The following is a 14,916-nucleotide window of genomic DNA, read 5'->3' on the forward strand; positions in this document are numbered from 1 at the left end:
ACGAGATAGGCGAGATCAAGAAACTCTGAGTAAGACGGTGTTAGAAAAGTTGAGTGAATGTGCTGGGTTGTAGTAGGAAATCAGTGAGGTAAGATAGAAGGGGACAAGGTGATTGAGCCTTATAAAGCCTAAAGTAAGGGATTTTTGTTTCATGCAGAGGTGAATGGGCAACCACTGGAGATTCTTGGGGAGAGGGGAGGCTGTCCATCACCTCGCCCCCTCCTACCTCTCCTCCCTTCTCTCTTTCCACCGCCCACCCCGCACACTCCGCTCCTCTGCCGCCCACCTCCTCACTGTCCCCCGTTCTCTCCTATCCCGCCGTCGACCCCCGGGCCACGTCCTCCCGCTGTCCCGGAACGCCCTCCCTCCTCACCTCCGACAAACTGATTCTCTTCCCCTCTTCAAAATCCTACTTAAAACTCACCTCCTCCAAGAGGCCTTCCCAGACTGGGCTCCCCTTCTCTCTCTACTCCCTCTACCCTCCCTTCACCTCTCCGCAGCTAAACCCTCTTTTCCCCCCATTTCCCTCTGCTCCTCCCCCTCTTCCTTCTCATTCCCTCAACACTGTACTCGTCCGCTCAACTGTATATATCTTCATTACCCTATTTATTTTGTTAATGAAATGTACATCGCCTTTATTCTATTTATTTGCTATTGCTTTAATGAGATGTTCATCCCCTCGATTCTATTTATTGCTATTGTTCTTGTCTGTCCGTCTCCCCCGATTAGACTGTAAGCCCGTCAAAGGGCAGGAACTGTCTCTATCTGTTACCAGTTTGTACATTCCAAGCGCTTAGTCCAGTGCTCTGCACATAGTAAGCACTCAAAAAATACTATTGAATGGATTGTTTTTGTAGGGACTGTAGGGACTGCAGTCAGGAGAAGCAGGAGGCAGGGAGGTGAACAAGGAGCCTGCTGCAATAATCAAGGCAGGGTAGAATAAGTACTTGGATCACTATGGTAGCAGTTCGAATGGAGAGGAAAGGGTGGATTCCAGAGATGTTGTGAAGATAGAACCGACAGGATCTGGTGACGGACTAAGTATGCGAGTTGAATGAGAGAGATGGTTCGAGGCTAATGCCAAGGTTATGGGCTGGTGAGATAGAGAGGATGATGGTGATGTCTACAGTGATGGGAACGTCAGGGACAGGACAGAGTGCGAGTAGGAAAATGAGGAGTACAACCCAATCCATACAATTTGCTCTCTTAATAATAATAATAATAATAATAACAATTATGGTATTTAAGTGCTTACTCTGTGCCAAGCACTGTTCTAAGCCCTGGAGTAGATACAAGGTAATCAGGCTGTCCCACATGGGGCTCACAGTCCTAATCTCCATTTTTCAGATGAGGTAACTGAAGCACAGACAAGTTAAGTGACTTGACTAAGGTCATACAGCAGACAGGTGGCAGACCCGGGATTAGAACCCATGTCCTCTGACTCCCAAGCCCGGGCTCTTTCCACTAAGCCAAGCTGTGCTCTGCCAACCTACTCACTGTACCTCAATCTCAACTAACTCACCACTAATCCCTTGCCCACATCTTCCCTCTGGCCTGGAACTTCCTCCCTCTTCATATGTGAAAAGACCACCATTTCCCCCACCTTCATAGCCTCCTAAAATCACATCTTCGCCAAGAAACCTTCCCCAACTAAGCCCTCATTTCCCATTCTCGCCCATCTGCGTCACTTGTACACTTGGATCTGTACACTTTAAGCCCTGGCTACCCACTCCATCCTCAATCCCACACCGCTTATATACATACCCTTAAACCCGCCATTTCGTGGCTCAGTGGAAAAAACCCCGGGCTTGAGAGTCAGAGGTCAAGGGTTCGAATCCGGGCTCTGCCACTTGTCAGCTGTGTGACTGTGGGTAAGTCACTTTACTTCTCTGTGCCTCAGTTACCTCATCTGTAAAATGGGAATTAATTACGAGCCTCACGAGGGACAACCTGATTACCCTGTATCTACCCCAGAGCTTAGAACAGTGCTCTGCACATAGTAAGCGCTTAACCAATACCAACGTTATTATTATTGTTTCCCCTATCTGTAGTTTAATAATGATGGTATTTATTAAGCACTTACTATGTGCCAAGCACTGTTCTAAGTGCTGGGGTAGATACAACACTGTTCTAAATGCAGGGGTAAAGTCAGATTTTTCCACATGGGGCTCTCAATCTTCACCCCCATTTTACAGAAGAGGTAACTAAGGCACAGAAAAGTTAAGTGACTTGCCCGAGGCCACACGGCAGACAAGTGATGGAGCCAGGATTAGAACCCACGACCTCTGACTCTCTTCCCACTAAGCTCTTTCCACTAAACCATGCTGCTTCTCATTTATTATAGCCTATAAAAGTGGTTGTCTTCCTCTAAATGACGATAAATTTCCTGTGAGCATGAATGATGTCTACAAACAGGGACAGCATGGCCTAGTTGATTGAGCACGGATCTGGGAGTCAGAAGGAACTGGGTTCTAATCCCGGCTCCGCCACTTGTCCGCCGTGTGACCTTGGGCAAGTCACTTCACTTCTCCATGCCTCAGTTACCTCATCTGTAAAATGGGGACTGAGACTGTGAGCCCTATGTGGGACAGGGCTCCAACCTAATTTGGCTGTGTCCAAACTAATTTGCCTATGTACAACCCAGCATTTATTACAATGCCTGACACAAAGTAAGAGCTTAACAAATACCATTATTATTATTATTAATAACTCTACTATATTTTATTCTCCCAAGCTTTTAGTGAAATGTGCTGCACATTCAAAAACACTCAATAAATACCATTGATTGATTGATTGACTGCTTTTGGGTTAAGGCCTTCAAAATGACTATAGTCAGAGAAGCCAACTCCAGAGGGGCTTTGGAGACAATGATTTCACTACTGTCTGGCATTGCTGCACAGAGTAACATTCAATAAATACTACTTTTTTTGCCGTGGGCATCCATGTTGCATATCCCAGGTCTGGAATGAAACTTAAGAGCTTCCACAATGGGTGGGAAAAGCCAAAATAGTGGCTTTTTTGGCCTGCTCTTTAATGTCTGTCTCCTGGCACCTTTGAGCTGAGCCCTGGCACCTATGCAGGAGTTCTGGGGCAAATTTGAGGAGACCCTTGGCATTTTTAAGTACCAAATGCTTCTGAGGTTTTTTTTATTTCCCCAGGGAGATCAAAGTTGGGGCCATTTTGCTATGTAATCATAAACGAGGACCAAAACCAACCATTTTGTATCGAGGACTTGGAATTAGAAACGCCACCCAGATTCCAGTGGCCAGATCTGTGTAGGCCCCAGGGATGATGGCTGAATCACACTCCCAAGCCAGACATGATCAAAATTGGGATTTCATTGGAAACACAAATGGGAAAATATCGTAACAGAGAATGGTAGAGGCTAGACGTGCAGGGCCATATTTACAGCCCCTCAGTTTAAAGATTGTCAGAGAAAAGTTGAGAATCTGATTAAATGATGTCAAATACCCTTGACGAGGCCATCCGTTCATCAAGCTTGATGAGTATGGCCTGTTGAATAGAGCCCGGGCCTGGGAGTCAAAGAGACCCCGGTTCTAATCCCAGCTCTGCCACTTGCCAGCTGTATGACCTTGGGCAAGTCACTTCACTTCTCTGGGCCTCAGTTCCTCATCTGTAAAATGGGAATTAAGACTGACCCCCATGTGCAACGGGGACTGTGTCCACCTTGATTAGCTAGTATCTACCCCAGTGCTTAGAACAGTGCTTGACACATAGTAAGCACTTAACAAATATCATCATTATTATTATAACCCCCAAATTCAAACTCATCCATTTTGGCTTCCCTTTTACCCCAGGCATGGCTTAGATGGAAATAAATAAATCTACCTCACGAAGATCTCTCTTGGATGGGTCATGCAGAAGCAGTCCTCGTCATCAGCGGGAAACTCCAACCTGCTTTCTTCCCTTTGCTCTGTCCTAAAGAAGTGCTTGGTTCCACCCTTCACCATTCCTCCATGGACAGAGGAGCCAGCCCCAATTCCAGAATATTCCAAATTCTTCTGTGGGCCCCAAGAAGGTTCCAAACAATTCTGGTGGGGAAGGTTAGCAGGGACATTGCAGTTTTGGGACGAAGGGCTAGGCTGCTCTTAGAACTGGAGGAACTTTGGGGAAGACTGTGAAACCAAAAGAGGAACAGGCACTTCTAGGGCAAACCCGTCTATGGAGCAGGAGGCGATCATTATGTGTCCAGGGTAGAATGGAGTATCAACCACCCTGACCCCTGGATAAATCCTTACCATCGTAGAACCCATAGCGATGTGCAGATCTTGCCTCTTTGGGACCCTCTGTTGCTTGCTCTGATCATTTTAACGGCATCAATTAATTAAACATCATCTTACAGCATGGCCTACTGGCAAGAGCACGGGCTTGGGAGTCAGAGGATGTGGGTTCTAATTGTGGCTCGGCCTCTTATCTGCTGTGTGACTTTGGGCAAGTCACCTGACTTCTCTGTGCCTCAGTTACCTCACCTGTAAAATGGGGATTAAGGCTGTGAGCCCCATGTGGTACACGGACTGTGTCAAATCTTTCATTCATTAGTATTTACTGAGCGCTTACTATGTGCAGAGCACTGTACTAAGCACTTGGAATGAACAAGTCGGCAACAGATAGAGACGGTCCCCGCCGTTTGACGGGCTTACGGTCTGATCGGGGGAGACGGACAGATGAGAACGATGGCAATAAATAGAGTCGAGGGGAAGAACATCTCGTAAAAACAATGGCGACTAAATAGAATCGAGGCGATGTACATCTCATTAACAAAATAAATAGGGTAATGAAAATATATACAGTTGAGCGGACGAGTACAGTGCTGAGGGGATGGGAAGGTAGAAGGGGAGGAGCAGAGGGAAATGGGGGGAAAAGAGGGTTAAACTGCGGAGAGGTGGGGGGGGGGCGGTAGAGGGAGTAGAGGGAGAAGGGGAGCTCAGTCTGGGAAGGCCTCTTGGAGGAGGTGAGTTTTAAGTAGGGTTTTGAAGAGGGGAAGAGAATCAGTTTGGCGGAGGTGAGGAGGGAGGGCGTTCCGGGACCGCGGGAGGACGCGGCCCGGGAGTCGGCGGTGGGATGGGCGAGACCGAGGGACGGCGAGGAGGTGGGCGGCGGAGTAGCGGAGCGTGCGGGGTGGGCGGTGGAAAGAGAGAAGGGAGGAGAGGTAGGAAGGGGTGAGGTGATGGAGCGCCTCGAAGCCTAGAGTGAGGAGTTTTTGTTTGGAGCGGAGGTTGATAGGCAACCACTGGAGGTACCTTGTATCTACTCCAGTGCTTAGAACAGTGCTTGGCACTTAGTAAGCACTTAAAAAAATACCATAATTATTATTATTATTAAAACTTGGGTCTCTGATGCATTCATGGCAGCTCTCTGTGCAAGGCTGCTGATTTATTGGCCTCTGCTTCTAATGGGCCAGGTGGCACCTATGATAATAATAATAGTAATAATAATAATAATTATTATTATTACTAAAAATAGGGATTAAGACTATGAGCCCCACGTGGGACAACCTTGTATCTATCCCAGTCCTTAGAATGGTATTTATTAAGCACTTACTATGTGCCAAGTACTGTTCTAAGGACTGGGATAGATACAAGGTTGTCCCGCGTGGGGCTCATAGTCTTAATCCCTATTTTACAGTTGAGGAAACTGAGTGAGGCACAGAGAAGTTAAGCAGCTTACCCAAGGTCACACAGCAGACAAGTGGCAGAGCCATAATTAGAACTCACATCCTCTGGGTCCCAAGCCGGTGCTCATTCCACTAAGCCATGCTGCTTCTCCATAAAATCATCCCTCAGGTACTTAATTCTGGCCCCCACTGCCGCTTTTCTCTCTGTAGTGTCCTCTAAACTGTAAATTCGTCATGGGCAAGGAAAGTGCCTATTTACCATTAGAGAAGCAGTGTGGTTTAGTGGTAAGAGCCGGACTTGGGAGGCAGAGGATATGGGTTCTAATCCCACCTCTGCCACTTGTCTGCTGTGTGACCTTGGGCAAGCCACTTAACTTTTCTGTGCCTCAGTTCCCTCATCTGTAAAATGGGGATTAAGATTGTAAGCCCCACGGGGGACAACCTGTTTACCTTCTATAATAATAATGTTGGTATTTGTTAAGCGCTTACTACGTGCAGAGCACCGTTCTAAGAGCTGGGGTAATGAGGATGTCCCACGTGAGGCTCACAGTCTTCACCCCCATTTTGCAGATGAGGGAACTGAGGCCCAGAGAAGTGAAGTGACTTGCCCACAGTCACACAGCTGACAAGGGGCAGAGTCGGGATCTACCAACCCCATTCTATCTATCTACCCCATTGCTTACTACAGTGCCTGGCACATAGTAAGCAGTTAACAAATACTATAATTATTATTATTCTTGTTATACTGTACTCTCCCTAGCACTTAGTACAGTGCTCTGCACACAGTAAGCACTCCAAAAATACGATCGACTGACTGGCTGATTTAGGGCCGGCCGACCTCCTTACAGTCAAATAACCCCATTCAGTTATCCTCCACACCAACGCATACACTTACACACACACACACTCATCTCTCGGACACAGCTGCAACAGTTATACGACTGTCAGCAGAAGAATTTTGCTGGTTGCACAGATCATCTCGCATGTGTCCTCTCCTGACTCTCAGCTGTCCTGCCATCTGTGGATGTCCAGTGTTTAGTGAGTGAGGACGTGGGTGGGAGTGGGATGAATGTGGGGTGTGTGAGTTTATGTGACTCTATGTGAGAGGAAGGGGTGTAATTTGCTGCGACGTTGTAATTTTCCATTTGGGAGAATCAGGTTTTGGGATGGAGATGCCTTAAATCCAGGTCATCTTAAATTGAGAGCAAAAGAGCCTTGGGAGCAATGAAAGTTCACTGACTTAAGGTTGGGCGCAATCTCCCTTGGCTAGAGACAGAGCAAAGCTAACCATGGAATAAATGAGCAATGTGAAGGACTCAGAACACTCACTTCAACAGCAGGAAGCTCCTAGGGACAAGAGAATTGTCTCAATGATCTCATCAGAATTTCAGTTTTCCAGCTGAGTAGCTAAAAATATTAAATTACAGTACTAATATGTGAAAGAAAGCCTTCTTCAGGGCTAAATCAATCTCTTAAGAGGCCTATTTCAAATAACCAGAGAGAGTTCTAGAGGACTATTAGACTCATTCTGTTCAAAATGAATGTTTTTAAGCTATACTGCGTTTTTACTTAAAACTTTGTTCTCCATCCAAATTGCTTCCTTCAAGAAGTCAAGTACTGCAAATTTTACTCATTGATAATTTGCTATTTTGTAATAAAAGGTTTGGTGGAGAGGAGATCTAAGTGACGTGGTTAAAATGTGATTTTTGCTTATCTATGAATTTAATTTATTCTCCCTACAACTCTCCCCCATTAATAGAACATGTCTGATGATAACAATGATCATTTTGGTATCTGTTAAGGGTTTATTATGTGCCAAGCACTATGCTAGGAAGTGGAGCACTTACTGTGTTCCAGGCACTGTTCTAAGCACTGACACATACAAGTTAATTGGCTTGGACACGGTCCCCAACAGGGCTCACAGTCTTAATCCTCATTTTAAAGTAGAGGGAACTGAGGCTCAGAGAAGTTAAGTAACTTGCCCAAGGTCACAGAGCAGACAAATGGCGGAGCCCAGATTAGAACCCAGTTCCTTCTGTCTCCCAGGCCCACGCTCTATCCACTAGACCACACCGTAGGAGGGACGACATTTAGTCCTCATTTAATAGGGAAAGAAACAGAGGCACAAAGAATTTAAATGCTTGCCCAAAGTCACGCAGTAAGCGAGTGGGGAAGTCAGGAGTCCTTGCTCTGTGGTCCAGAGGAGGCAGGTAAAAGCAAGATGTAGAGGGATCTCAGAGACGCAGCGGGGTTCGGGGGGGAGTCAGGCTCAGCTCTCCCTACCCCAGGGAAAGAGGGCACGATGGACAGGCCTGGAATCTCAGCAGTGCTCGGGATGGGATTCTGGAGATCTCCTCTCTGCAGAAAGGAGGGAGCGACTCAGAGGTAGCAGAGAAGGTGGATGAGGAAAGGGCAGTTAAACTGATCGAAAGCCCAAAGTGGGGGCTGCAGCCCCAGTCCAGGAGTGCCTTCCCTTCCCCTCCCCTCGGGCTGAGCTCGCCCTTACATGCGAACCTTTACGTCTCTTTCTCCCTCTGCCCTCAGCGGCCACTGCCCTCATCCTGAGAGAGATCCGGCCTTGCCACTGTCGGTCAGTCAGTCATATTTACTGAGCGCTTACTGTGTGCAGAGTACTGTACTAAGCACTTGGGAGAGTACGATATAACAATAAACAGACACACTCCCTGCCCACAGTGAGCTTACTGTCCAGTCCATCACCTTGCCCCTTTCTACCTCACCTCACTTCTCTCCTTCTACAAACCAGCACGCACACTTCGCTCCTCTAGCGCTGACCTTCTCACTGTGTGTCGATCTCACCTGTCTTGCCGCTGACCCCTAGCCCACGTCCCGCCTCTGTCCTGGAATCCCTCCCTCCTCAAATAATAATAATAATGTTGGTATTTGTTAAGCTGTTACTGTGTGCAGAGCTCTGTTCTCAGCGCTGGGGGAGATACGGGGTAATCAAGTTATCCCACGTGAGGCTCACAGTTAATCCCCATTTTACAGATGAGGTAACTGAGACACAGAGCAGTGAAGTGACTTATCCACAGTCACACAGCTGACAAGTGGCAGAGGCAGGATTCGAACCCATCCAAAAATGACTCTCCCCCTCTTCAAAGCCTTACTGAAGGCCCATCTCTTCCAAGAGGCTTTCCCAGACTAAGCCCCACCTTTCCTCATCTCCCACTCCCTTCTGTATCACCCTGACTTGCTCCCTTTGCTCTTCCCCACTCCCAGCCCCACAGCACTTATGTACATAGCTGTGATTTTATTTATTTGGATTGATGTCTGTCTCCCCATCTAGTCTGTAAACTCACTGTGGGAAGGGAATGTCACTGTTTATTGCTGTAAGCGTGGCTCGGTGGAAAGAGCACGGGTTTGGGAGTCAGAGGTCTTGGGTTCAAATCCTGACTCTGCCACTTGTCAGCTGTGTGACTGTGGGCAAGTCACGTCACTTCTCTGTGCCTCAGTTCCCTCATCAGGAAAATGGGGATTAAGACTGTGAGCCTCACGTGGGACAACCTGATTACCCTGTATCTACCCCAGCGCTTAGAACAGTGCTCGGCACATAGTAAGCGCTTAACAAATACCAACATTATTTTCCCAAGAGCTTAGTACAGTGCTCTGCACAAAGTAAGCGCTCAATAAATATGATTAAATGAATGAATGGTAACAGTCACAGTCACTGTGACTAATGGCATGCCCTACTGCCCCAGGAGCCTAGAGATTTTGTGACAAAGGGATGTTGGGGACATTAGGGAAGGAGGAGTGTTGCAGTTTGGGTGGGATGACTGGAAACTGCTGTTTTGCCACATTTTGATGATTTCACGCTATCATGTGTCTGGACTGCAGGATTAGGGGGTGGCACTTTGAACTCTAGCCTCAGGACCAAATCCCTGAAGTCAGCCCCCTATATTGGCTTGAAAAAAAATCTTCACCAACATCTCTGTCTACTTTGGATCGGCTCAAGGATTGTGACCATCAGGGTGGATTGTAGGAAGAACCGTCCCTAAGTCAGAAGAAATAAACTTTGGAGAAAAAAAACGAAATTGAAGGGTGATGATGATGATGATGATGGCATTAGTTAAGCGCTTACTACGTGCCAAGCACTGTTCTAAGCACTGGGGGAGATACAAGGTAATCAGGTTGTCCCACTTGGGGCTCACAGTCTTAATCTCCATTTTACAGATGAAGGAACTGAGGCACAGAGAAGTGAAGTGACTTGCCCAAAGTCACACAGGTCAAGGGTGGTGATCTTAAAATTTTCAAAGTCCAGGCTAACCAATAAAATTGAGACTGAAAGTTTCTTCAAAGACTACTAGGGTCAGATTGCTAATAATAATTATAGTAATAGTATTTGTTAAGTGCCTTACTATGTGCCAGGCACTGTTCTAAACTTTGCGGTTGATACAAGGTAATCAGGTTGGACTGTGTCGCTGTCCCACATGGGGCTCACAGTCCTAATCCTCATTTTACAGATGAGGTAACTGAGGCACAGAGAAGTGAAGTGACTTGCCCAAAGTCACTCGGGAGACAAGTGACTCTATTTAGTGCCATTGTTCTCATCTGTCCGTCTCCCCCGATCAGACCGTAAACCCGTCAAACGGCAGGGACTGTCTCTATCTGTTGCTGACTTGTTCATTCCAAGCACTTAGTACAGTGCTCTGCACATAGTAAGTGCTCAATAAATACTATTGAATGAATGAATGAAAAGTGGCAGAGTTGGGATTAGAACCCATGTCCTCTGACTCCCAAGCCCTTGCTCTTGCCACTAAGCCACTCAGGTGACTCCAGTATAACCTCCGCAGCAATAATAATTGTGGTATTTGAATGGTGCTTACTGTGTGTGTGCCAAGAACAGTACTAAATAATGGAGTAAATACAAGCTCATTAGGTCAGTCACATTCCCTGTCCCACATGGGATTTGCAGACATTCTAGGAAGGAAAACAGGTATTGAATCCTCATTTTATTCATTCATTTGTATTTATTGAGCGCTTACTAAGCGCTTGGAAAGTACAACTCGGCAACGAATAGAGCCGATTCCTAGCCAACAGGCTCACAGTCTAGAAGCGGGGAGACAGACCACAAAACAAGAAACTTAAGCCTACAGAAGTGAAGTGATTTGCTCAAGGTCACACAGCAGGTGAGTGCAGAGCCAGGATTAGAACCCAGGTCTTCTGAATAACAAGTCCAAGCTCTTTCCACTGGGTCATGCTGCTTCAGTAGGGTTAAACCTACCCTAACTGCATAAACTCACTAAACTGTAAAGTCTTGGAGGGCAGGAATAATGTTTACGAACTCTATTATGCTCTCCCAAGCATTTTAGAAGCAGCATGGCGTAGTGGATAGAACATGGGCCTGGGAATCAGGCAGTCATGGGTTCTAATCCCAGCTCTGTCGCTTGTCCGCTGTGTGACCTTGGGCAAGTCACTTCACTTCTATGTGCCTCAGTTACCTCATCTGTATATCGGGGATTAAGACTGCGTCCAACCCGATCTTCTTGTATTCATCCCAGAGTTTAGTACAGTGCCTGGCACATAGTTAAGCACATAAAAAATACCGTAATTATTATCATTATTTAGTACAGTGCTCTGCACACAGTCAGCACTCAATAAATACCACTGATTGATAGAGGGGTAGGACCTGAACCCAGGACTTAGTACTCCGAATCTGTGCCTGTTGCTAGACCTTGCCGACTTTCCAAGGTCAAAAACCAAATGAATTAGACCTTTTATGGGTTAAACCTTTCTTGCAACTTTTCATTTTCCAGGAACTGCCATATGCTCCATTTGTATGCTTGTAAGAGCTGTGGTTAGAAAAACATTTTTGGGGAATTTGTCATTTTGCAGTGTTTTTCAACGTCTAGTTGAAACCAAAGGAAACAGGTTTTATGGCACACTGTTTTCATTTTTATTTTGCAACTGCTTATTTTAAGTTTCCAAGATGCGAAATTATTATTGTGGTATTTATTAAGTGCTTACTCATGTGCCAGATGGCGTGTCAAGTCCTATGACAAGCCCTGGGGTTGACACAAGATAATCAAGCCAGACACAGTCGCTGTCCCATATAGGGTTCACGGTCTAAGAATGTCTAGATTCTTTGTTCTGTGAGCTCTTCTGCCTTTGGGAATTTTCAGCGTAAATGTACCAGTGGAGCTTAATGGAAAGAGCATGGATCAGAGAGGCAGGAAACTCTGGATCAAGTCCCAGCTCTACCACTGCCCCTGGCCTGGTGTAAAATCTTGGGCAAAGTCACGTAAAACTCTCTGAGCTTTGGTTCCCTTGCCTATTAAATGGGGGTTAATTATACGCTCTTCTTTCTGCTTAGATTATGAGCCCCGTGTGGAACAGAGACTGTGTCCTATCTGATGATTCAGCCTCTCCCCCACAGCTTAGCATGTAATAAGAGCTTAATAAATGCCATATTATTATCATTATTATTTCATGAGATTTAGCGATGGGCATTTCTCTCCTCTGAAGTGAGTTACTGCCATTCCCATGCCACAATGTACAGAATTCAAAGAGGCCAGGATTTCCCAACGACAGTGAAAAGAAGGTTTTCCCCTTGAATATTCCAGATAAATTGCCTCTGTCTTCCTCTTTGTTTGGGCTCTGGAGACCTGACAGAGAATGCTTCATACCCAAAGAGAGTAAAATTGGCGAAGCAATTCAAGTCAAAGTGCTCTGTTTTTCAGCCCAAGGAGAGTTTGATAGACACTTTTTTAAAACAAAATTCCTAACCCTTTCATTATGCCAACCTTATCAGTGATTCCAGAGAGTGGCCTATTGGATAGAGCACGGGTCTGGGAGTCAGAAAGACCTGGGTTCTAATCTCGGCTCCGTCATTTGTCTGCTGGATGACCTTTGTCATGTGTCTCAGTTACCTCATCTGTAAAATGGGGATTAAGGTCAACAGCCCCATGCGGGACATGGTCTGTGTTCAAGTTGAATAGCTTGTACCTACCACAGTGCTTAGTACCTGACACATATTAAGCACTTAAATACCACCCACCCCCCTAAAAAAAACCCAAAATAAACAAAAAAAAAGATTTTCCAGTTCCATTCGCTATTCGTCACACTCCTGGGAGCCAAAATAACTCTGAATGTCCCAATGATGGGGGGAAATTGGCTCAGGAAACTAAAGCCAATTGTCAAAAATCACACAGCACATTTGTGGCAATGCCTAGATACTATCTCAAAAAATGTGGGCCCTCCAAGAAGCCCCCTTTTCCCCCAAAACTTTCCCAAAAAGTCATAAATCACAATTTATTTCTATATCTGTCATACTTTTATTATATCCATACTTTATTAAATCCAGAATTTATTTATTTATATTAATGCCTGTCTCTCCCTCTAAACTGTAAACTCTCTGTGGGCAGGGAACATGCCTACCAACTCTATTATATTATTCGCTCCCAGATACTTAAGACAGTGCTCTGCACACAGTAAGCACTCAATAAATACAATTGACCAATTGATAGATTGACAGACAATTTGGGGTAGGAATGGAAATTGGGAAACTTACTAAATCATCTTTCCACCTCCAGGTGCAGCCACACCAAGCTCATCACATAGATAGATGATTTTCCCAGACCTTTTCAGGAGATTCCATTTCCTCCCTCGGTAATGAATTCTGGCTTCTTGTCCTTGATGGTCAGGCAGTTCTCCCTAATACATATATAATATAATAAAAATATATAACATATAATCCCTAATAATGGGGATATAAAGCCCCATTGCTGCTGAAAATTAACCCCATTTTCTTTCACTCTGTCCTTAGCGGAAGCCAGATTCAGCTGTATTCCTCCCCTTGTGGAATAATTAGCTGACTTCTAATTTCCCCCCATAGATTGGCTGTTCAGTCCCTTCTCCTTCACCACTTCAAACCCACTTCCAGTTTAGGTAGTTTCTCCCCTAGGACTTCAGGGTTTCATTGCCTGGAGGTCAGGATGGAGAAACTCCCATACTTTCAGGCTGCTTGGTGGAGCTTCCTAGGGGAGGGATCAGTCATGGTTTCCAGCACCTCGAAGGTCAGGGCATGGAGCGGAGCCCTGTGGATCACAGCTGTGCCTCTCACTCCCAGCTGCTAGACTCCAAACTCCCTGTGAGCTTCCGGACACTAGTCCAATTTTCTGGTCACTTAGTCCTGGCCTCTGCAAGTGTCCTGGGCCTGAAAACCCCGTGCGGAGACGGAGATTGTGTCTCATCTGATCGCGTCGTATCCACCCCACCACTTAGCGCAGGGCTTAGCATTATAGTAAGCACTTAACAAGTACTGATATCATTGTTGTTGTTATTGAATCAATCGTATTTATTGAGCACTTATTGTGTGCAGAGCACTGTACTAAGAGAGCTTGGGGGAGTCCACTATAACAATATAACGGACACATTCCTTCCCCACAGCAAGCTTACAGTCTAGTTGTGGTTGTCATTGTGGAAGAGATCTGGAGTTGTTCTTGTCTTCCATTCTGCCTCTGTCCTCTTGGACTATGGCATTTTGTAAGTAGTCACTATCTGTCAAGCACTGTACTAAATGCTGGGATAGATCCAAGATAATCAGGTCAGACCTGGTTCCTGTCCCTCACGGGGTTCACAGTCTAAGTAAGAGAGAGCACGGGTATTTAATCCCCATTTTACAGTGAGGAAACTGAGGTATAGAGAAGCTGTGACTTGCCCAAGGTCAGACAGCAGGCAAGTGGCAGAGCTGGGATTAGAACCCAAGACCTCTGACTCACAGACCTGTGCTCTTTCCACTAGGCCACACTGCTTCTCCTAGGCCTGTGTTTTGGTCAGGTCATCCTGCCCTCTCTGGAGTTCTAGGCCAACCCCCACCCTGCAAACAGTGCCCAGTGCTTAGAACATGCTTCGCACAGAGTAAGCGCTTAACAAATACCATCATTAATATATACCTCCTGCTGTTCATTCATTCAATCATATTTATTGAGCACTTGCAGTGTGCCCAGCAATCTAAGCACTTGATAGAGTACAAAATAACAATAAACAGACACATTAACTGCCCACATTATAGTCTAGAGGGGGAGAAAGACATTAATAGAAATATATTAATAAATTACAGATATGTACAGAAGTGCTCAACAACAGTCACTGGCTCTAATATCTAGAGAATCCCTGGGTTAACCGGCCCACTCCTATTCTGATCTCAAAATGAAAAAGCATTAGCCCGACAACTCTGGAGGCTTTCTAGACTTTAAAATTTAGGAACAGCCTTAGAACTTGGGAGTTTCATTTCTTATTGACCTTCAGATATTGTCATATAGTAT

This window comes from Ornithorhynchus anatinus, chromosome 5 (genome assembly GCF_004115215.2).
Source record: "Ornithorhynchus anatinus isolate Pmale09 chromosome 5, mOrnAna1.pri.v4, whole genome shotgun sequence".
NCBI lineage: Eukaryota > Metazoa > Chordata > Mammalia > Monotremata > Ornithorhynchidae > Ornithorhynchus > Ornithorhynchus anatinus.